Source organism: Oryctolagus cuniculus, chromosome 11, assembly GCF_051225735.1.
Source record: "Oryctolagus cuniculus isolate XC-2025 breed Fujian yellow rabbit chromosome 11, ASM5122573v1, whole genome shotgun sequence".
NCBI classification, from domain to species: domain Eukaryota; kingdom Metazoa; phylum Chordata; class Mammalia; order Lagomorpha; family Leporidae; genus Oryctolagus; species Oryctolagus cuniculus.
This window is the reverse complement of record NC_142877.1, coordinates 105,778,683-105,802,445: the sequence shown is the minus strand read 5'-3', so window position 1 is coordinate 105,802,445 and position 23,763 is coordinate 105,778,683.

Genomic DNA, 23,763 nt, shown 5'->3' with positions numbered 1-23,763 from the left:
TTGGCCCATCTCTTAAGTGGGTTGTTTGTTTTGATCTTGTGGAGTTTCTTGATTTCTTTGTAGATTCTGGCTATCAGCCCTTTATCAGTTGCATAGTTTGCAAATATTTTTCCCATTCTGTCGGTAGCCTCTTCACTTTCCTGACTGTTTCTTTTGAAGTACAGAAACTTCTCAATTTGATGTAATCACAATTGTTAATTCTGGCTTTGACTGCCTGTGCCTCTGGGGTTTTTTCCAAGAAATCTTTGCCTGTGTCTGTATCTTGCAGGGTTCCTCCAATGTTCTCTAATAATTTGATGGTGTTAGGACATAGGCTTAGATCTTTAATCCATGTTGAGTGGATATTTGTGTAAGGTGTAAGATAGGGGTCTTGCTTCATGCTTCTGCACATGGAAATCCAGTTTTCCCAGCACCATTTGTTGAATAGACTCTCCTTGCTCTAGGAATTGGTTTTAGATCCTTGATCAAATATAAGTTGGCTGTACATGTTTAGATTGATGTCTGGTGTTTCAATTCTGTTCCATTGGTCTATCCATCTGTTTCTGTACCAGTACCAGGCTGTTTTGATTATAACTGCCCTGTGGTAAGTCTTGAAAACTGGTATAGGGATGCCTCCAGCTTTGTTTTTGTTGTACAGTATTACCATAGCTATTTGAAGTCTTCTGTGCCTACATATGAATTTCAACATCATTTTTTCCAGATCTGAGAAGAATGCCTTTGCTATTTTGATTGGTATCGCGTTGAATCTATAAATTGCTTTTGGGAGAATGGACATTTTGATGATATTGATTCTTCTAATCCATGAGCATGGAAGATTTTTCCATTTTTTGGTATCCTCTTCTATTTCTTTCTTTAAGATTTTATAATTCTCATCATAGAGATCTTTAACCTCCTTGGTTAAGTTTATTCCAATGTATTTGATTGTTTCTGTAGCTATTGTGAATGGGATTGATCTTAGCAGTTCTTTCTCAGCCGTGGCATGGTCTGTGTAAACAAAGGCTGTTGATTTTAGTGCATTGATTTTATATCCTGCTACTTTTTTTTTTTTTGGACAGGCGGAGTGGACAGTGAGAGAGACAGAGAGAAAGGTCTTCCTTTGCTGTTGGTTCACCCTCCAATGGCCGCCATGGCTGGTGTGTTGCGGCTGGTGCACCACGCTGATCCGATGGCATGAGCCAGGTGCTTCCCCTGGTCTCCCATGGGGTGCAGGGCCCAAGTACTTGGGCCATCCTCCACTGTACTCCCTGGCCACAGCAGAGAGCTGGCCTGGAAGAGGGGCAACCGGGACAGAATGTGGCGCCCTGACCGGGACTAGAACCCGGTGTGCTGGTACCACAAGGCAGAGGATTAGCCTAGTGAGCATGGCACCAGCTATATCCTGATACTTTGCCAAACTCTTCTATGAGTTTCAATAGTCTCTTAGTAGAGTTCTTTGGATCCCCTAAATAAATAATCACAGCAGACTCATAGAATGGCAGATGTCCTATACAGCACTCTGGACTCAGTATCAGCCCTTAAGGCATTCAGATCTGGCTGAAGAGCCCATGAAAGTATTTTGGGCATGGAGGGCCAAGACCCTCTAGCAAAAAAAAAAAAAAAAACAAACAAACCTAAATGAAAGATCTCTACGAGTGAGATCCCAGTGGAAAGAACAGGGCCATCAAAGAAGGAGGTACCTTTCTCTGAAGGGAGGAAGGGAGGAGAGAACTTCCACTTTGACTATGACCCTGTGTGAATAAGATCGAAGTCGGCGAACTTAAAAGGCTTCCATAGCCTTGGCAACTCATGACTAGAGCCTAGGGAGATTACTGACACCATAAACAAGAGTGTCAAATTGTTATGTCAACACCAGGAGTCACTGTGTACTTATTCCTCATGTAGGATCTGTCCTTAATATGTTGTCCAATGTGAATTAATGCTATAACTAGTACTGAAACAGTATTTTACACTTTGTGTTTCTGTGTGGGTGCAAACTGATGAAATCTTTACTTAATATATACTAAATTGATCTTCTGTATATAAAGAGAATTGAAAATGAATCTTGATGTGAATGGAATGGGAGAGGGAGTGGGAGATGGGAGGGGTGCGAGTGGGAGGGAAGTTTGGGGGGGAAGCCATTGTAATCCATAAACTGTACTTTGGAAATTTATATTTACTAAATAAAAGTTAAAAAAAAGAAAACCCAGAGACGAACTCATATTTACTGTTAATCAATTGTCAACAAAAGTCTCAAGAGCACAGAATGGGGAAAGGATGGTATGTTCAATAAATCTGAATATTTATTTGAAGATATTCGAATATCTGTTTCAAAATATGAATATTCACATCCAGAAAATGAGATTGAATCCTTATACATACCATATAAAAATTCAAATAAAATGGATTACAGACTTAAATATAATATCTATAACTATAAAACTATTATAAGAAAACATAGAGGAAAGCTTCCTGATATTGATATTGGCAAAGTTTTTTCTCTGGACATGATCCAAAAGTCACAGGTGACAAAAGCAAAAACAGGTGTTTCTTTAACAAACTACAAAGCTTAAGCATAGCAAAGGCAACAATATATAGAGTGAAAAGTAAACCAACATAGATTGTGATGCTGGCATCCTATATGGGCATTGATTTGTCAAAGCTCTCCACTTCTTTTTTTAATAGAAATCTCTTATTTAATAAATATAAATTTCATAAGTACAACTTTTGGGTTATAGTGGCCAGCTCCCCACTTCTAATCTAGCTCCCTGTTAATGGCCTGGAAAGCAGTGCAAGATGGCCCAAGTACTTTGGCTCTTGAAACCACATGGAAGACCTGGATGAAGATCCTGACTTTGCTTTGGAATGGCCCAGTTCTGGCTTTTGCAGCCATTTGGGAGAGTTAACCAGTGGACAGAAGGGCTCTCTCTGTGTCTCTCCTTCTCCCTCTAAAACTCTGCCTTTATTTGAAATAAAGAAATAAAAAAAATCTTTAAAAAGAGGTGTACATCATGTCCAGAAAGAATAGATGGATCAGTGTCCTGTGCTGAAGCCATTAACATTGGTTTTTGAATAGGCTTTGGATTCCTATGGTTTATTCTTTCTAGAAGTAGATGTTGAAAATATCTATTATAGAAGAAATACACTTAGTCTTACCTGAGGTCTCTTTATTCCTAACAAATAAAGAACATGTTGAATATAAAATGTTAGCTGAACGATGTTCTTTTCAAAAATCACTTTAAAGTGATGATTGTGGTGCCACAGGGTTGATCCCCACCCTTTCTTTGGGGGGAATCTAGGAGAATAAAGTTTGGATTCAGAAAGCAAAGATTAAGAGTGCACCTTCCCTTGTGTCTTCAAGTTTCTGCATTCTGTTTCCCTTTTCAAAAGCTTGTACCTTGTGGATCTTTGATCATCCTATCACTCCAAGTATCACTTCTCTGACCTCTCCAGAGGCCATAAGACAGGACTCAACTGAGGATTCCACCTGCAAAAGAGCAGAGAAGATAGACTCTTCCCTAAGCCCTCTACCTCGTTGTGTATTGGGGGAGTTACCAGTGGTGGCAGGGGAGAGAGTGTGAGAGAGAATCTTCCATCCACTGGTTCATTCCACAAACAAAACGTAGGGCAGGGCCTGGGTCAGGCCAAGGTGGGAGCCTGAAACTCCATCCATACCTCTTGTGTGGATGGCAGAGGACAAAGTACTTGAATCATGGTCTGCTACTTTCCCAGGTGCATTATCAGAGAATAGGATCGAAGTGGAGCAGCAGGAACTCAAACAGGTGCCCATGTAGGATGCTGGTATTGCAGGTGGTGGCTTAATCCACTGCACCACAATGCCAGCCCCAGGAAGGCACAATTTATTAATAACTGAGGCAGCCTCCAGCCATCAACATCACCCAGAAGCAGAGACTCCATCAGTTTGGAAAAATGTCATTGCTTGCAAAAGGTTGACCTAGGAAGATTCCTGAGATCCTGCAGTACCCAAACACTAGTAATAGTCACCATCCTTGAGTCAATGGAGACTGATGAGTTCTATTTCCTTGGCTTAATAAACTAAATTTTGGATTGGAGAAGGAGGAAACATAACCTTTTCCAAACTTTCCATTCCCAGAATATCTTTGGTAAACATGTGGAGGTTGGATGTTCCCCGCAAAATCACTCTTGTAAAAACAACAGCTAATTTTCCAACCCAGGGGACACTCTGGAATTACAAAATGAAAGTGTGATAACTATGAAATGCCTCCTAAGACAAGGTACCTGAAGCTGGGGTGAAAAGATCAGACAATCCATGCCATCAGTGGAGGTTCTCAGCACCGTGGACAGCACCCTTGCCCAGAACAGTTACTTAGAGCAGAGAAGATGGTGGTAAATCAGAAACCCCTTCTTTTTATGGTGCAAGAGTTAGGAGTGAGAAAGAGTTGAGGGTGAGGTAGTACAAAGACCAGGATACAAGATCATGACAATTGTCTTAATCACTATACTTTGAATAAATTTCATCTGCATAAAGACAGAATGGAAAATTATGACATTTATCCTCTCAGTGATAATGTCCAATATCTCGCACTTTATACAGAAGAAAATCAAGTACTGTAACTTTTTTAGTAGCAAACTCCCATGTATTACTATTTGAGATCGGAAGATAGAGCACCTTTCCATAAACTGTTTGTGATCTTGATTTAAATGTCAGTTTTCCATGAAACTGAATCTACTAGGACGGATTCTAATATCCCTGAATACCAATTTTCTCATCTGTAAAATGTGAAAGATGCCTGTTTCATAAGATTGTCACAAAGATTAAATAACATACAGTTCTCTCTATATGGAAACATCTCAATTAATTTCCATAGCATCAACTGCTTTAAATATTTATTATTCTAATAGTACAAATGGGCTTCTCTAAGAATTTATTAGTACTACTCATATGGTTTTGGTCCAGAAACATAGTCCCAATTTACCCTCTTTCCAAAGAGACAATAGTTGTGGAGAAGCTCTACTTAATGATTCTCTGGATTCCTTGAGAAGAGTTTTGATTACAGCATAATTAAAATCTCTGAACACTGTCCAAGTGTACATATGCATGTGTATGTATCAACGTTGTGAGCAATACAATTGTTAAATATACATCAATCTGATTCTAAAACTGAATCTTGAAAAATGAAACTCTAGAAATTGGAATAAAAATTTCTTGTTCAAAGCTAAAGGCCATAGATGTTCACTCTTCCACCTTCATTTCTGACATTTGCTCTCCACATTGCATTTCCTCTTTCCTCTTGTAGTATTACTAGTTGCTCTGCATCTTCCCCACCTGCACCTGGGTGCCTTCTGGGCTGCTGGGGTCTGAAGCTAGAGCTCCCATGAATGGTCAGAGTATGAGAGCTGACAGGAGGTACCCTGAGAAGACCAGGATTTGCAGTTCTCTGGGAATGGAGCTTTTACATTGGAGAGGTGGTGCCCAGGGAGATGATGACCAGAGGAGGTAGCTGAGATTCCCTAGAGCCAGAGGTGGCTTTGCTTTTTATTCCTCTAGGGAGACTGGTTTGTTAAAGACAGCCCAAGTCATAGCAGTACTGTTTCCCTAGGATACGCTGGGGTTCCAAGTGAGAGAAATGGGAGGGAGACAATTCAGAGGCTTCTCTGCACAGTGGAGTTGAGGTTTGCAAGCATAACCAGTGCAGCCTCTGCTTTCTGCTCCCTACCTCATCTCCTCACCCTTCCTAACTCAGTTCTTTGGAAGGTGGGGTGGAGGGGTGGTTGAACAGGCAGGGAATTCTCTCACTCCCAGGTCTTTCTCACGATTTCCATTTCACTCCCCCACTTCCCAACTTTCCAAATCTTTCCAGATCCCATGAAAAGAGCAGAGAAGGGGTGTGTGTGTGTGTGTGTGTGTGTGTATGCATGTTTGTGTGTGTATCTACATTTCTCTTAGGAGATGGGAAGAGAGCATCAGATCTTTTTGCTTCTAGCTGGTTTTTCTGCTGCCTTCCTTTGTAAGTGTAGGGGTTGACCAACAGAGAAGTGTTGCTGTTTCTTCAAGATTGTAGAGACAATCTTGTAGAGACTTTTCAAGATACAGCCTGTTTTTAAAGAGTTGGACCTTCTTGGAGTGTGGTCAGTGGGTAGGGGAGGCCTAAGAGCTATATTTCAATTCATCTGAGGAACACATCCTGAATGTCTTATTCCATGAATGTAGTTAATAGGTTAATGAGTTATTCAAGACTGGGAATGCTATAAAAACCAGCTCCTCTCTTGCCACATTACACCCTGTACCACTTCAGGACTCTCAAATAAGAAGACCACCACCAGATGCAACCTTTTCACCTGGAATCAGAACTGTGAGCTCAAATCAGCCTTTTTCTTTATAACTTACCTAGTCTATGATATTGGACTAAGACACTATTTTAAAGAGAAGGAAAATGATCTGATTAAAGGTGGTCAGATCTTGTTTTCCTGTTTTTAATTTTCTTTGATTCAATATTTCTTGGAATCACACACACACACACACACACACACAAAGAGTACCTGATGCTGACAGTTAGATATACGTCTCCCTTTCAGTTCTGTGAGACAAAAATTCACCATCGATGATTCAGATCTGCTTCCAAAGTCAAGGGTGCCTCATCCTAGGTGGAAGTTTACATGAATGTGATAGTCCTAAGTCCAGCGTTATTCTGTTTATTGAAGTATTAAAACAAGGGCTCAGAGATATTCAAGTTAATGAGAGGGAGAGATAGACACACACACACACACACACACACAGAGAGAGAGAGAGAGAGAGAGAGAGTGTTTTATTTACCTACTCAGACTTTCTACATCAAAATGAGAGTAGAGATGAAATTTGCCACTTCCTTGGTTTAGATATTCTTACAATCCTAATCTCCTTTTAAAGACAGTTCTTGGAATTACCAAGTACCACATCCACTCCTCTTTTAAATTTTTCTGATAAAAAAAAGAGCAGAATGCAGTGATTAAGCCAAGGAGTAGAAGTGAGTCTGTGTTGTGCTTTCTCCATTTGCTGAGGATCTGGCCCCAGGGCAGTTAATGATCCTCTATGGTTTTGCTTCCTCATCAGTAAGCTGGGACTGTAATAATGTTTACCTCACAGGTTTGATGAGAGTATTAAGATAAATCTGGAAACAGCTTAGGGGAGTGTCATGTGTCAGTAGATATTGTCACTACTCTGCCTAGAAAAATGCAAATCAAGGGGCAGGAGAAACCTGTTAGAAGCAAGTTGGATTTTTTTTATGGATAAAAATATCCAGCATGGACAAGACGGACGGGGTTGGAGAAGCAAGAGTAGATTAAGAAGCCCAGAGCTACAATCCGTATACGTGGGTGGAGTAACAGGTTGGATTTTATACTCAGGCACTCTGGATTCAACTTCTGGGTCTACCAATCACCAGATATTTCCGCATGAACAATTATGTTACCTTTATGTACATTTTTTGAACTACAAAATGCCAGCAGTAATAGTGCCCATTTATGTGACAGCTGTGGTAATTAAATGAATTCTAAGCATTCATTAAGTGTTAGCTATGTCTTGTTTCTCACTTCAAATGCTGTTAATGCACGACTCCCACCCCTGCCCCATTCCTCTACACTGCAAGATGGCTGACTTTCTACTGTCTGCTCCTAAATTTCTCTTCTTTTCTTTTAATTTGCATTTATTTCATACTGAATTTATTCCCAAGTTGTAAGTTTTTGCTTCTTTAGTTTCTTCTGGGGTATCTTTTTCTTCTGTGCTACCTCCCCTTCTGGTTTAGAAACAATTTGTTCCTTTTCAGTGAGGATCACCTCCTTAGGCATGGGGAACTCATGTGTGGGTTAATCCAACCATGAGCTCTGTAAGTATGGTGACACATCCTGGCGGCTTTGTTCACTTGGATGTGTTCACTGAACAGAGAATCTACATCCAATCCCTTCAGCTCGGCATGACTTTCTGCATTTTTAAGCATGTGCAATAGAAACTCAGCACTCTTTTTGGGCCACCAATCCTGCGTCCATCTCCACTGTCTGGCCTGGGAACACCCACAAACTCCACCACTGTAACAATGGAATGACACATATTGCTTCTTTAACATGACATCTTTCAGGTATTTGGTGGCTTTTTGGATATGCATACCCTTGATGACCTGGGCAATTTTTTGGGTGGTTTTAAAATGAAAACAAAGATTTGAACCTTTTGATTTGCATGATTTTGTATGGTTGTCTGGGTCAAGTGAGTTGTGAACCATTTTTCAGATCACTTCAGGCTGCTTACAAGAAGATTCTGAATTTCAGATCAGCGCAGCTCTGGCCATTGTGGCCATTTGGGAAGTGGGCCAGCATATAGAAGACCTCTCTCTCTCTCTCTCTCTCTCTCTCTCTCTCTCCCTCTTTCTCTCTCTCTCTCTCTGCCTCTGCCTCTCTCTAGCTCTGCCTTTCAAATAAATAAATAAATCTCTTTTTTTTGACAGGCAGAGTTAGACAGTGAGAGAGAGAGAGACAGAGAGAAAAGCCTTCCTTCCTTTGATTCACCCCTCAAATGGCTGCTATGGCCAGCACGCTGTGCCGATCCGAAGCCAGGAGCCAGGTGCTTCCTCCTGGTCTCCCATGCGGGTGCAGGGCCCAAGCACTTGGGCCATCCTCCACTGCCTTTCTGGGCCACAGCAGAGAGTTGGACTGAAAGAGGAGCAACCGGGACAGAATCTGGTGCCCTAACCGGGATTAGAACCCGTAGTGCCAGTGCTGCAGGTGGAGGATTAGCCAAGTGAGCCGCGGCACCGGCCTAATAAATCTTTTTTAAAAAAGTTGTATTTGGATTGTGAGATACTGTACCTGCCCTTGTGACAGACCAAAATAATCCCTCCTGTCATCCCTTTGCCATTGACCAATGTGGTTCGTAAATGTTTTTCTCCTATTGGCTCTTCAAGTTTACCAGTGAACTTAAACTCGATTGCTTACAATAATAATTTTCCATTAACACACCATTTCATTATAGTTGTGCATTGTTTAATAATGGGCATATGGGGGCTGGCACAGTGGCACAGTGGGTTAAGCCATGGCCTGTAGCATCAGCATCCCATATGGGCATTGGTTTGAGTCCCGGCTTCTCCACTTCTGATCCAGCTCCCTGTTAATGTGCCTGGAAAAGCAGCATAAGATGGCTCAAGCGCTTGGGCTCCTGCTCCCATGTGGGAGACCTGAAAGAAGCTCCTGTCTCCCACCTTTGGCTTGGCCCAGCCTGGTCATTGCACCCATTTGGGGAGTAAGCCAGTGGATAGAAGATATCTCTCTCTCTCCCTCTCTCTCTCTCTCTCTCTTTGTCTCTCTGTCTCTCCTTCTCTTTTGGTAACACTGTCTTTCAAATAAATAAATAATTTTTTAAAAACAATGGGCATATGGTGTGAGATATGCATCATTAGGAGATTTCATCATTGTGTGAACAACACATAGTATGATATATACCTAGATGGTGTAGGCCAGTCACTCGGAGTAGCCCCTTGATGCAATCAAGAGATGCCATAGGCATATGATACATGAGGTTGTTGCCAGTGTGACATGTATTCTGTTTTATGATCACATTTTTATACATAGAAAGAGTATATCTTAAATTATCCATAAGAGTACAGTGGTACATAAATCATAACATAGTTATTTATTAAAACCATCAAGTATTATATAGTGCATATAATTGTACAGGCATATATGTGCTATAGTTTTATATGACTAGAAGTGCAATAGATATGTTTACACCATCATCATCACAGACACATGAATAATAAGTTGCACTGTGACATTAAAATGACTGATCACTATATGACAGGGAATTTTCAGCTGCTTTGTAATCTTATAAGACCATCATTATATATGTGGTCCATCAATGGGCAAAGCATTGTTATGTAATACAAGATTGTATTTCCTTTCTTTCCCTACCTCTCTTTTCTACTTTACTACCTTCCATTCCCAAATAAACTAATTGATCTGGAGCTGTTTTCTCAGAATCTCCTTCTTGGAGAATCCAAACTTAGAGGTACAGAAGATGATGACGAAGATGTGTGCTACTCATATAAGCTTCTGCAGAATTTCCTTCCAGGATTCCCATCTAAAAACCTATTCTATGAAATGATTAATTTTAGTGCTCTTTTTCTCTCTTAACTTAGATATCTTAGCTTCTCTTTCTTACAGTTCCTTGATTTCCAAGGAAAAGAACTCCTGACAACTACCATCAGTCTGTAATGAAGTAGGAACCCAATTTGGATCACTGTCACCCTGGAAATGAAATACTTTTGTCTGTTCTAATTCCATTACATAACTTATTCTTTCCATCCTTCCAAATGAGAATTCCAAGCAAGCTTTTCATCTGCATTGAAAATAAATACCATCATTGTCACTGACAGCAGGAATTTGACAGTTCTTATCATTCCTAAGAACATGGCTGGGAGTCAAAATATTTATTTGGACAGTATCCATGTTATATTGCAAAAACTCTAATTTTCATAGACAAAGGCAAATTGAACTCCCCCATTCATGCATGCCTTGGTAGGAGTAATTCCAGGGCCAGCACTGTGGCTGTGGGTAAAGCCTGAAGTGCTGGCATCCCATATGGGTGCCAGTTCAAGTCCTGCCTGCTCCACTTCCGATCCTGCTCTCTGCTACTGCTTGGGAAGGCAGTGGAAGATGGCTCAAGTCCTTGGGCCTGTGCATCTGTGTGGGAGACCTGGAAGAAGCTCCTGGCTCCTGGCTTTGGATCAGCCCAGCTCTGGCCATTGCAATCATTTGGAGAATGAACCAGCAGATGGAAGATCTCTCTCTCTCTCTCTCTCTCTCTCTCTTTCTCTCTGCCTCTGCTTCTCTGTAAATTCTGCCTTTCAAATAAATAAATAAATATTTAAAAAAATGTAATTCCACCTAGTACAGTGAGTTTTCTGGAGTCAGAAAAGTGGTATTTCCATCCTGGTCCCTCCATCACTACGTGTGCAAGCTTGAAAAATTTATTTAATCTCTCCAAATTTTGACTTCCTCATTTCCAAACTGGGTATAGTAATAATATATCCATATCTCACAGGCTTTTTTATAGGGCTTAAATATGCTAATGTGTATTAAACATTTAGCTCAGTGGTATACAGTAAGTGTTCCAGAAATGTTAGCCTTCATTATTCCTATTGATAATAAGCATTTTATAGGAGAATGATAAGAGACCACATGGTACACATCAAATCTATAAATCCTATAAATCAGGAAGGTGAAAAGAGACCATGGATGCCCTGTGGTTTAGCAATCCCCTAACTGATATCAGGGAGGTGACATTCCAAGAGATTCATAGTTGGTTTCAGCAGGTGAATGTGGCCATTGTTTACTGAATTTCAACTGTGGTTTGTGGGATTGAAATTGCTACTGTAGCTATTACAGGAAAAGGGGAGGCAGGTTGTCAGAAGACAATAAGGTTTCAAACAAGTACAGAGTTTATTGACTGACATCTATCTGGGAGTCACAGGTAACACCCAACACTGGCTGGAAATAGGGGACCATTGCTCTCTGGAATGCCACATAGCCAGGAATCTATTTTGGAAGGGGAGTTTGAGTACAGGTGTCCAGAGAGAATAGTATGTTTCATTGGTCTGGATATGGAAGCGGGAGTAGACAGAAACAGAGAGGGGAGCTGCCTTCTGCCTAGACACTCTTGATCAATCAGCTGTTCAGTTCCTAAGATAGCATGAGCGCCCACCACATGCAGGTTGTGTCTCTTCTGAGAATACAGAGTGGCATTTGCCCCAGGACTGTCTCTTCCTCCTCTATCATGCCCCATATCTGAGGCCCTTTCCAGTGTGAACAGCTGGAATTCTTCAGAAATTTTAAGCTAAATAAAGAGGGGCTGTCTTCTGGCCTATCTTATCACAGTATTGCATTCTAAAGAAACATTATTATGGCAAGGAAGCATTGTTGAGCAATTTAACTTTTTACTGGAATTTTTGGATAAGGCATCTAAGGGAAATTTCACTGTTAGCCATACACTGGAATTCCCTGATATTTCCAAAATGTCTCTCCTTTCTTTCCCCCATGCCTTCCCCCCTGCTTCACCCCCTCCAGCTTTTTTTCTTTTTCTTACTCACAATTATTCTATCTCCTTTAGACATTCTGGCTCTAAAGATAATGTAGTGTTATGGCTCAAAGCATGGTCCCTGGAATTGGGTTGACTAGGCTGAACCCAGACACCATCACAGTTTGTTTGTGGCCTGGAAAAAGCTGCCTAATGTTACAGTTGATGTATGATTCCACTTTGTGCCAGGGAGATTCTAGATAAGTTGTTCAAGGTTAGTTAGTAATAGAGCCAGGACCTGAGCTTAATCAGCTGGACTCTAACACCCACATTCTTGAAGCCTGTGTTATTCTTCTATGTTATGCCTCAGTTTTCTCATCTTTTTTAAAAAAGATTTATTTATTTATTTGAAAGTCAGAGTTACACAGAGAGGAGAGGCAGAGAAAGGGAGAGGAAGAGAGAGAGGGAAAGGGAGAGGGAGAGGGAGAGGGAGAGAGAGAGAGGAAGAGAGAGAGGGAGAGAGAGAGAGAGAGAGAAAGAAAGAGATCTATTTGCTGGTTCACTCCCCAGTTGGCCACAACCACCGGAGCTGTGCTGATCTGAAGCCAGGAGTCAGAGGCTTCTTCCAGGTCTCCCACACGGGTGCAGGGACCTAAGGACTTGGGCCATCTTCTGCTTTCCCAGGCCATAGCAGAGAGCTGGATCGGAAGTGGAGCAGCCAGATCTTTTTTTGTTTGTTTGTTTTGTTTTGTTTGACAGGCAGAGTGGACAGTGAGAGAGAGACAGAGAGAAAGGTCTTCCTTTGCCATTGGTTCACCCTCCAATGGCCGCCACTGCTGGCGCGCTGCGGCTGGTGCACCGCGCTGATCCAATGGCAGGAGCCAGGTACTTATCCTGGTCTCCCATGGGGTGCAGGGCCCAAGCACTTGAGCCATCCTCCACTGCACTCCCTGGCCACAGCAGAGAGCTGGCCTGGAAGAGGGGCAACCAGGACAGAATCTGGCGCCCCGACCCGGGACTAGAACCCGGTGTGCCAGCGCCGCAAGGCGGAGGATTAGCCTCGTGAGCCGCGCGGCGCCGGCCGCAGCCGGATCTTGAACTGAGGCCCACATAGGATGCTGGCACTGCAGGCAGCGACTTTACCCACTATGCCACAGCGCTGGCCCCTAGTTTTCTCATCTTTCAAATAATAATTTAAGCTGCCTATGACAAGGAACACAATGTACTGGTGAGCGGTAAAGCTGTGAATGTATTCATTTCCCCCTAACATCAAATGTCTTAATGGTTTCATTTTATTAAGTCAACTGAAGTCTAGAGAAGTTCAGTTACTTTTCCATGGTCACATTAGAAAATTGCTCAGCATGTTGAACATAAATTCAGAGCTACACTATTTCTAGACCAGGTGTTCAAATCCACACCCAGCCCTCTGCTGATGACACGATATTGGACATGCTTGTTTACCTCCTTGGGCCTCAGTTTCCTCACCTTTAAATTAAAGAATGACAATATTCGTGCTGTCCACCTCAGAAAACTATAGTACAAATAAAAATTGAATATGAAAGTACAATTTGTAGACCTTCAAATAGCATGGAAATGTAAGTGTGGCATTGTTAAGATGTCATTGGAGCTTGTTAGAAACTTTCCTCTAAGTAGCACACAGCTAGTGGATGAACACAGTTGGATGGATACACCAGATGTGCCCAAATTAGCCAAAGATACCATGGAAAACCATTCTGTCTACAGAGGGACCTACTTAGAGAACACATTGGGCATAGCACAGAGCAGTGGCGGCCCAGGTTCCTGGAGCTAGAGGTATAGAATTGTGTGGTTGATCTGCTGCACATTTGGGGATGGCAGGATAATCTGTTCCACTGGATATACAGTGTATTTCAGAGAGACTATTCATGGGAAGGAAAGAAGCTCCAGTAGTTGAGCTCACGGAGAACCCAGTAACCTACATGGCTGACTTTCCCTCATCCCCTGTAATAACAGACACACCATAGTCTCATTTCCTCCATGTGCAGGCTGTCTCAATCCTTTGTTCAACAAATATTTAAGCACTTGTTATGTATCAGACTCCATTTCAAAGAATTCAGACAAAATTCCTGCCCTCATGATACATGCACCTGATGTATGGGTGAGAAGGCAAGAGGAGACATGTACCAGTGAAATCAAGAAAGAGCTAAACAATGCAGGCACAGTTTTCTTTATATGATAAGGACTGTTGGAAAAATGAATATCTAATTTCTTATTAAAATAATTTTGATGCAATATCATGGTATACTTTTGGCAAATAATCTGAAGGTATTTTAGGAACTGAGTAACAGTAATTATAACAAATATTATATTTTTATTTTTATTTATGTTAATAAAGCTTCTCAGCACTTGCAACTATAAAAAGAGGAAAAACAGAATAATACCAGTTCCTGGTTCATTCTAGTGATAAGTAAATTCCATATGAATGAACATAAACAGAAGAACTCCCACGTAGCTATTTGAGATGCTGGAATCCCATATCAGAATGCTGGTTTAAGTCCAAGAGGCTCTTTCTAATCCAGCTTCCTGCTAACGTGTCTGGGAAAATAGTGGAAGACAGCCCTGCCACTTATGTGAGAAACACAGATGGAGTTCCTGGTTCCTGGCTTTGGCCTGGCACAGACCTGGCTCTTGAGGCCAGGAAGATCTCTCTGTCTCTCCACTCTGTTACCCTGTCTTTACTATAAAAAATAAACCTTAAAAAATCCTTATTTAATAAGTGCATTTTTATTAAAGTGACCTTGCTATTACTCATTTATAAATTGTGTACTAATAATATTTGTAAATATTATTCATTTTAAAATATATATCTTAACCCTGAGGATCTTATGGTCACAGGAACTTTTTAGAAAACAGACTTACTGTTCATTTACATTTATATTTTTGCTACAAAGATAAATAAAATTCTATGGTGAACAAAATGTATGTATTGGGGTTAAAATTTATGTATTATATAGAATAGAGATAGGATTTTAGGAAGAAAGGAAAGATGCAAACTTTCTTATTAGTAAAGTGTACATTGCAATTTTTAAAATTCTATTTATTTGAGAAGTAAGGAGACAAGAAAGAGACAGAGACAAAGAAGTAGAGAGAAAATAAGCTCCCTTCTGCTGGTTCACTCCCCAAATGCCCAGGGCTGCTCTGAGGCCAAATCTGGGAGCCACTAACTCAATCCACACAGACAAAAGGAACCCAATTACTTGAGCTGTCATTGCTGCCTTGAGGGGTTTGCATTGGCAGGAAGCTGGAGTCAGGACCTTGAGCCAGGTGATGAACTCAGGTATTTCAACTGAGGGGTGGTCATCTTATCTAGTATGCTAAACTCTCACTCTCTATATCAAACTTTTGGCTGGATTACCAAATTTCAGTGTAACTTAGATTTCAGTGGGTACCTAAATATCTTAATATACCAAGAATTATATCATTTGAACCATGAGAAAAAGTTTATGCCATAACTTAAAAGTATGTGATGGGCATGCAGTTTTGCAAAAATTCTTTTAGGGAGTGTATGAGATAAAAGTTCAAACACCGTCATCGGTAGGCTGCACTATACTTTGTGGCCCCTAGAGGGAGTCGCTTCTCACGCATGCTCGCAGCTCCGCTTGAAGGACCACTTGAAGGACCACTTGAAGGGGTTGAAAGCTCTCATCTGTATCGCCACAGATTTTTAGAAAGCCTCTGATGGAAAGCTCATTGGGCAGGAAACGAGGCAGAATAGAAACAACACTGAATGGCATGTGCATCCTGCGTCTCCTGTCTTGGCTCAGAGTTTTCCCATTTGGAATACAGGGATAAAGAACACTATGCTGGCATTGTGGCAGAGTGGGTAGAGCCACCGTCTGCAATGCCGGCATCCCATATGGATGCTGGGTCCTGTCTTGTTTGCTCCACTTCTGTCCAGCTCCCTGCTAATGGCCTGGGAAAAGCAGCAGAAGATAGGCCCAAGTGTTTGGGCCCTGCCACCCACGGATGAAGCTCCTGGCTCCTGGCTTTGGCCTGGCTCAGTCCTGGCTGTTGTGACCATCTAGGGAGTGAACCAATGAATGGAAGACATCTCTCTCTCTCTCTGTGTCTCCGTCTCTCTGTAACTCTAAAAAAAATAAGTAAATCTTAAAAATTAAGATAAAAAACACAGACTCTAGGATTGAATACCCCTGTCCAAATTTCAGCACTGCAGCTTGCCAGTGGGCTGAGCTGATGTAGTTTTTTATATCTCTGAACTTTCTTCTTGTCATTTAATAATAACCACAGTGGAAAACAATGGTACCTGCTGAACAGAGTTGCAGTGATTGATGAACCAAATTAACATAATGTGAATGGTGCTTGGCACATAGCTGCTATTATGTCATTGTTATTGTTATTATAATAATTAACATCATTATTGATAAAGTCCAATGGGACTGTGTAGATGAAATGATTTAAACACTATGGTTGTTACTATTATAAATGAAAGAAATACTGATATCACTATACTAGTGATGGTACTTCCTGCATCAAACTACAAAACCAAACCAAAAAAAAAAAAAAGGCCTAATCCAAGAGGAAATTAATTGCTTCCCATAACACTGTGCCCAAAGATGTTCCAACTGGGGCTACAATGTCGTTATTCTGAGCTCTCCCCTGTGAGGGTGTTGTATTTGTGCTGACAGTGCCTCCCCTATTGCTTATGGGGAAACCACAGGGGCAGAAGCTGAGACCAAATGCTTCTCCTGTCCTTTCCATCTAACTGGCCAATGTAAGTCTGGTGCTCACCTCTATATCAAAAATATCCCTTAATGGAATATCATGCAATAATTACCTTAACTGACTACTGGTAAGTGGATTCTGTAACCAAGTTAGACTCTTCAGGACCCAGTCTCTGAAACTAGAGATGTGAATTGTACACAGTGGAAACAGTCCCAGCAGGAAGGAGTTGGCATATTAAAACTGGCTGAACGAGGAGAATTTTAACAAGTGATTATAGTTAAAGTTGTGGTCACACATCAAGGGACTCCACAAGGAATGGTGCAGCATTCAGGCTCACAGCGACAGGAAGCCAGTACTGTCCTCAGCCTGAGGAGTAGGGATCAGTTACTCAAACATATGCACAGGGAATCAGATGGAGAGGGTTGCCCTAGAGGAGCTCTGCTCATTCATAAAGGGAGGCTACCAACTTGTAACTATCTAGCAAAGGAAGAGGACAGCAGAATAAATATCTAACCTCACTTAAAAATTAATGTATTTATTGATATAAGAGGCAGAGAGACAGAGATAGGAAAAGAGAGAGAGAGAGATCTCCCATCTGCCTGAAGCTTTGAGCTGGGGACTCAATCCAGATTCCCCATAGGGGTGGCAGGGACGACCCAGATAGTTGAGCTGTCACCTGCTCTCAGGGTACACAGTAGCAGGAGGCTGGGGTGGAAAGTGGAGCTGGGACTCAAAGGTATGCTGTCAGGTGTGGGATGTGGGCCTCCCAAGACATGTCTTAAGTGCTAGGCAACATGCCTGCTCCCTGCTCTTCCTCCCCTCCTCCCAACCTCTCTCAAGTAATACTCGCTGAAAGCCACAGTACAAAGGAGCCATTAATTCCATTAACACACATACAGCATGAGATCAGGCACCCAACCTGGGTCAGAGTGGAGAAGGATAAATGTTCATTTGGAGGAGCCAGTGAGATATTGGGAATAAGGGGATATTAAGCACAAATATACTGTACAGAGGACAGAGATACCTAAAATTTAAAAATCATGCATTGATAGGAAAGAGGAAGGGGAATGCTCCAGTAATTCACTGTAAGTATCCTTGTTCAAAATAAAATTGTCTGTTTCTTGTTCAAGTATAAATTATATCAAATTGCAGACATTTTTAATTCATAAACAAATTTATTCACAAGGGGCTGCATAAGGAGGTAACAAAAGGCTGGGCTGTCACTATTTGATGAAGGATTCAGGGAAGGAGGGATGTCCTGACCTTTCAGGGAAAAGTGAAGAAATCCATTCCCATGAGAAATTGCAAAAAGAAGTGGCTGTTCCCTTGATAAAGCCAAAGAGGGCAAGCCTAATGAGGCCTAAGCCAGTTACATGCTGTAATTTACTGAATGGTGTTGGCTGCCTTGCAATGTTTCAAGGCATTTTTTTCAATATATGGTTCATAGGAAAAAGGGATTTGGATATATCCATTTTCCAAAAGAAACTTAACCACATTTAGTAGTAGACAAAAATGTTCTCTTTGGAAAGTCTCATATTTCTATGCAAAGTCGTGTCCCAAGTCAGAATTTACACAATGCATTATTGCTTAGTGTGTGGGGATTATCAAATTAACTCTGAACTACATGCCAAGATAAACAAACCCAATTCCTAAGTACTTAGGTGGCACCAGCAAGGGTAGCATCAGATACACTAGTGGTTCTCAACACTAACTGCACATTAGAACTAGTTGGGGAAGTTTTAAAATTTTCAATTCCAAGACTTCACCCCAGAGCAATTAAGGAAGAATCTCCTTGAGTGAGATGCAGGTGTTGGGGCATTTTGGAAAGCTCCCTAAATGATTCTAGTATCTGCCAAGGTTGAGAATCTCTGATCTGCAGCATACCTACATCACTGGTAGATGAAGCATGCCCAAATCAATCACATTAGTTGTTTGCTGATTCATTGATTCAGTCCAAATAGCCATCTTGGCATGTGCAACCTGGGTCTCTGCTCTAAGATAACCTTTAGCCAGCTATCAAGGCAGTACAACAGAGAGTTTAAGAACAGGGGTTCTAGGAGTGGGCTGCTTGCATGGAATTCTGAGTCCACTTTTGGCTTATATCTTCTTGGGAAAGCCACTTCATCATTTTCAGCTTTAGTTTTTCCATTTGTAAAAGGGGAGCAATGACAGGAATTGTAACACAGATTGTTCTGAACCTTAGCTTCGAAAATATTTCTGTTGGTTTTAATGCAGTGCCCACCAGAGTGAGCCCTCACTAAATGCACACTATTGTTATGTGCAAAAATTGAAGCCGATGGAAGCAAAAGATGCCTACATTTCTCCAATTGGCTCTGTGGAGTCCTCTCAGGCATAGGATTGGAGAGGTGAAGACATGGAAGTAGCTGGATCTTTTGACCCATTCCAACTCAGAATGCTTTGGAGTCCAACTGAATGACGGGCAAGGACATTAACATTGAAAACTGCTATGATTTCTTCTGGTAATAGCCACTCTTAATTGAGTGTACGAGGTGCCATTAGGCACTTTTCACCTTTTCTGAATCCCTCCAAGAATCCTACAGAAATAGGAAGTTTCTCCTTCTTTACTGATGATGATCCTTTGGCCCAGAGCGGTTGAGCAACTTTCCCAACAGCATCTAGCTAATAAATGAATGAGTTAGGACTCAAACCAGGTGTCTCAGGTTGAAAATTTCATGCTTTGTCAACAAGACCCTGCTGCCTAACTTTAATGACCACTCTTCAACTTTAGGACAGCTTAACCTCTTCTTTTGGGGAAAGAAAAAGCAAATATTCCTTGGCAAACAAATGAGGCCATGTCTCAGGGATGGGACTTTCTTGTCAAGTCTTCTCCTCACTATAGCAACACAGATAGAGTACATAAAATTAAGGGTGGATATTGTGACTGCCTTTGGGATACAGAGAAGATGTTAACCCTTCATAGAGTGTTCTCAGGTTTAGAGATTATAATTATTTTTTCTATGGAAATAGTTCCAGTCCTATGGATGAGCCAATAGGTAGTGTAGTTCTATGGGGAAAAAGCGTGTCTATATTTAGTGCTTTTTTGAGAGCTGGCTTGTGTTATGTTTGTAATGTAAAGTGATCAGTGAGCTGAAGAGCTGCTAACAGCCCATCTCTAACATGTTAACATGAGCGAATCTATAACCACTGAGAATCTGCTACTCTCCTGCCACTGGGCATGGCACTGAAGTCATTCTGATCCCATTTTTCCCTGGCTCAGTGGGGATACTTGGTCACAAATCAATAATTTTTCCTGAGGTTGAAAAGTGCCTATGTGAAAACTCTTACAAACATAATATATTAAACCACACTTCTATATATTAAATATTTCCAATGCAAAGATAAAATAATTATAATAATAGCTTAGATTTACTTTTTTTTTATTTCAGGCTTTCATCCAGTAACCTGCTTAATCTCACCATTACCTATGAGGTAGTGATATAGTGTTTCAGCTGAGGAAACTCCCAGAGAAGTTGAAGAGCTGCTTGATAGAATCTGTGGTAGGTCTGTGGTATTATCATAAGGAAACAGAGAGACACCCTTAAATCTGGTAAACTGGGTAGAATTTAATACTAGAACTAGATCTAAAAGATGGATAAGGCATAAGGGAGCCAAAAGGGATAATCAGTGCCCAGGCCCTAAGTGTAAAGAGAAACACCTCTTACAGGGGGTGTAATCTTACAGAGGGAGGAAGCCAGGCCTCACAGCCCAGTAGGCAAGGAATTAGGACAACAAAAGCCCCAAGTCAATCTCCTTTAGCCCTGTGATCTCCATTGGCTGAACCCTGTGGGAAGTCAGAGGACAAACATCCCCTGACTCAGCCCATACTTGATGAGCTGCCTAGTGCACAGAGTGGAAAACAGGAGAAATGGGGGGATTGGAACTGAAGGAGCAAACAGGAAACCAGTGTACATTCAATCTCAGGTTGGCCAATCAGCTTCTCCCTCTCTAGAGTTTGAGATTAGAAACAGAGACAGAAACTGTCACTAGAAATGAATGCTGTTAATGATTCATGACAGAAAGTCCATGAATGTCTGCTGCTGAGGAATCCTGGCTTGTCCACTTCCTTTTCTTCTATTAATTCAGTGCTGACCTCCCCAGGATCTCCCCAAGAAGCTCTGGACTTCGGTGCCATGCAATCAAAGGCACTTACTGTTGCTCTTAGCACACAGTTCCCTAAGTATACAGTGTCCAGGTCTTTTCTCAGTCTTGCAATGTTACCTAGTTCGAATAATTGAATAATTGCACTTGGGTCTCTATTCCCAATAGCATTCAACAAAAGAGCCCCCATTTATAGTAATAAGAATAAAGAGAAGAACTCGACAAAAGCCCATATTTGGTAGTAATACCAGTAAAGAAAAGAAGGAGGAAGAGGAAGAAGAGAACGATAAGTAAAAATGATTCTTAGGCCGGCGCTGCAGCTCACTAGGCTAATCCTCCGCCTTGCGGCGCCGGCACACCGGGTTCTAGTCCTGGTCGGGGCGCCGGATTCTGTCCCATTTCCCCTCTTCCAGGCCAGCTCTCTGCTGTGGCCAGGGAGTGCAGTGGAGGATGGCCCAAGTGCTTGGGCCCTGCACCCCATGGGAGACCAGGGTAAGTACCTGGCTCCTGCCATCGGATCAGCGCGGTGCGCCGGCTGCAGCGTGCCGGGCGCGGTGGCCATTGGAGGGTGAACCAATGGCAAAGGAAGACCTTTCTCTCTGTCTCTCTCTCACTGTCCACTCTGCCTGTCATCTGCCTGTCAAAAAAAATGATTCTTAGAAACTGGGAAAGCAGGGCTCCATTGAAGATATGGCCCTGTGGCTAGTCACTGTCTCACCTTCCCTTGTCTGACAGTGATGCTTCAGAGAAAAACTTAACTATTGGGCTCAATTTTTACAAGATTGGATGTTTTAGTTGGCTGAATTTTCTGGCTAACTGCTCAGCACCTTCAAGTTGTAATTCTAGCTGACACCTTTGTTAAAATACTATTACCTTACTTCTTCAGAGAGTTTTGAATCATCCCAGAGAGAGGGTTCCCAGTCCTATTACCTGGAATTTTATGTGGCTCTGCAAGGTCTTTCTGTCCAGCTGGGGGCAGCATATCCTCATACAAAGAAGTACATTGAAAGAAACAACTGGCTTGCTCAGCTCCTGGCTTCCCAACATAAGCCTTAGGAACTGTGTTTCCCAAAGTATTGCCCCATAGATATTCTGAAGAATTCAATACAAAGAAAAAGGTTACAACACCAGATAAATTTGGGAAATTCTAGGTTATGCAAAGTTAAAGTGTTTTAATCTTGTAGGATTTCTTGCAGCATTTAATTAATTTTTATGCTACAAAATCAACACTACTACATGCTCACTCTGTTACTGACACCGTGTTAAGTGCTTTACCCATATTGACCAATTTAATCTTCACCTATAAGGTAGGCACTGATAATACTGTTTTACAAATGAGGATCTGTCATTGATTCCCACAGCAAGTTTGTGAACAATTAATAAAATCATAAGGAAGAGGCCGGTGCCTCGGCTAATAGGCTAATCCTCCACCTTGTGGTGCCAGCACACCGGGTTCTAGTCCTGGTCGGGGCACCAGATTCTGTCCTGGTTGCCCCTCTTCCAGGCCAGCTCTCTGCTATGGCCAGGGAGTGCAGTGGAGGATGGCCCAAGTGCTTGGGCCCTGCACCCCATGGGAGACCAGGATAAGCACCTGGCTGCTGGCTTTGGATCAGCGCGGTGCGCGCCGGCTGCCATTGGAGGGTGAACCAACGGCAAAGGAAAACCTTTCTCTCTGTCTCTCTCTCACTGTCCACTCTGCCTGTCAAAACAAACAAACAAACAAACAAACAAATGAGGAAACAGAAGCATAGATCTTTTTTTTAAAAAAAGATTTTATTTATTTATTTATTTATTTATTTATGTGAAAGAGTTATACAGAGAGAAGAAAGGCAGAGAGAGAGAGAGAGGTCTTCCTTCCGTTGGTTCAATCCCCAATTGGCTGCAACGGCCGGAGCTGCGCTGATCCAAAGCCAGGAGCCAGGATCCAGGAGCCTCTTTCTGGTCTCCCATGCGGGTGCAGGGGCCCAAGCACTTGGGCCATCCTCCACTGCCTTCCCAGGCCACAGCAGAGAGCTCAACTGGAAGAGGAGCAACCGGGAGTAGAACCCAGCACCCATACGGGCTACTGGTGCCGCAGGCGGAGGATTAACCAAGTGAGCCATGGCGCTAGCCCCCAGAAGCATAGATCTTGCAAGCAGTAGCTGAATTTCAAATTCAGGACATGTCCCTTGTCACCCACATGGGAGACGTGAAAGAACCTTCTGGCTCTTGGCTTCAGACTGGCCCAACCCTAGCTATTGTGGCCATCTGCAGAGTGATCCAGAAGAAGCAAGATCTCTCTCCTCTTCCTCTCTCCCCCTCTTTCTTTCTCTGTAACTGTGTCTTTCAAATAAATAAATAAACTTTTAAAAAAAGAACTCACATGCTTAATCTTTACACTCTAATACTTTACAATAGGAGGCTCCAAGAGGGGGAATTGAATATGCAGATTTTCCCTACTATATTTGATATTGGAACTCTTTTCTTTCTGGTCTAATTAAAGAACTAAAATTTAATATTTGAGAAATCCTTCTGTAAAGTGATGACTTAGGTCATCCCTCTGAAATTGAACTGAAGAGGGTGGGCTTTTGGACAAGCAGTTAAGACACCATTTGCAATACCTGTATCCTATTTTGGAGTCCCTGGGTTCAAATCCCAGCTCCGCTTTCAATTTCAGCTTCCTGTTAATGCAGATTCGGGAAACCAGTGGTGATGACTCATGTATCTGAGTCCCTGTCATCCATACGGGTGACCTGGATTGAGTTTCTGGCTTCAGGCTTTGGTCTGGCCCAGACTCAGATATTACAAGCATTTGGAGAGAGAACCAGTATTTGGGAAATTTATTTATCTCTACTTCTCTCTCCAATAAAATAAAATAAATAAAAGTTAGCAAGAAATATAATATCATTATTATATTATATACAATATAATGTAATTAAATAATGTAA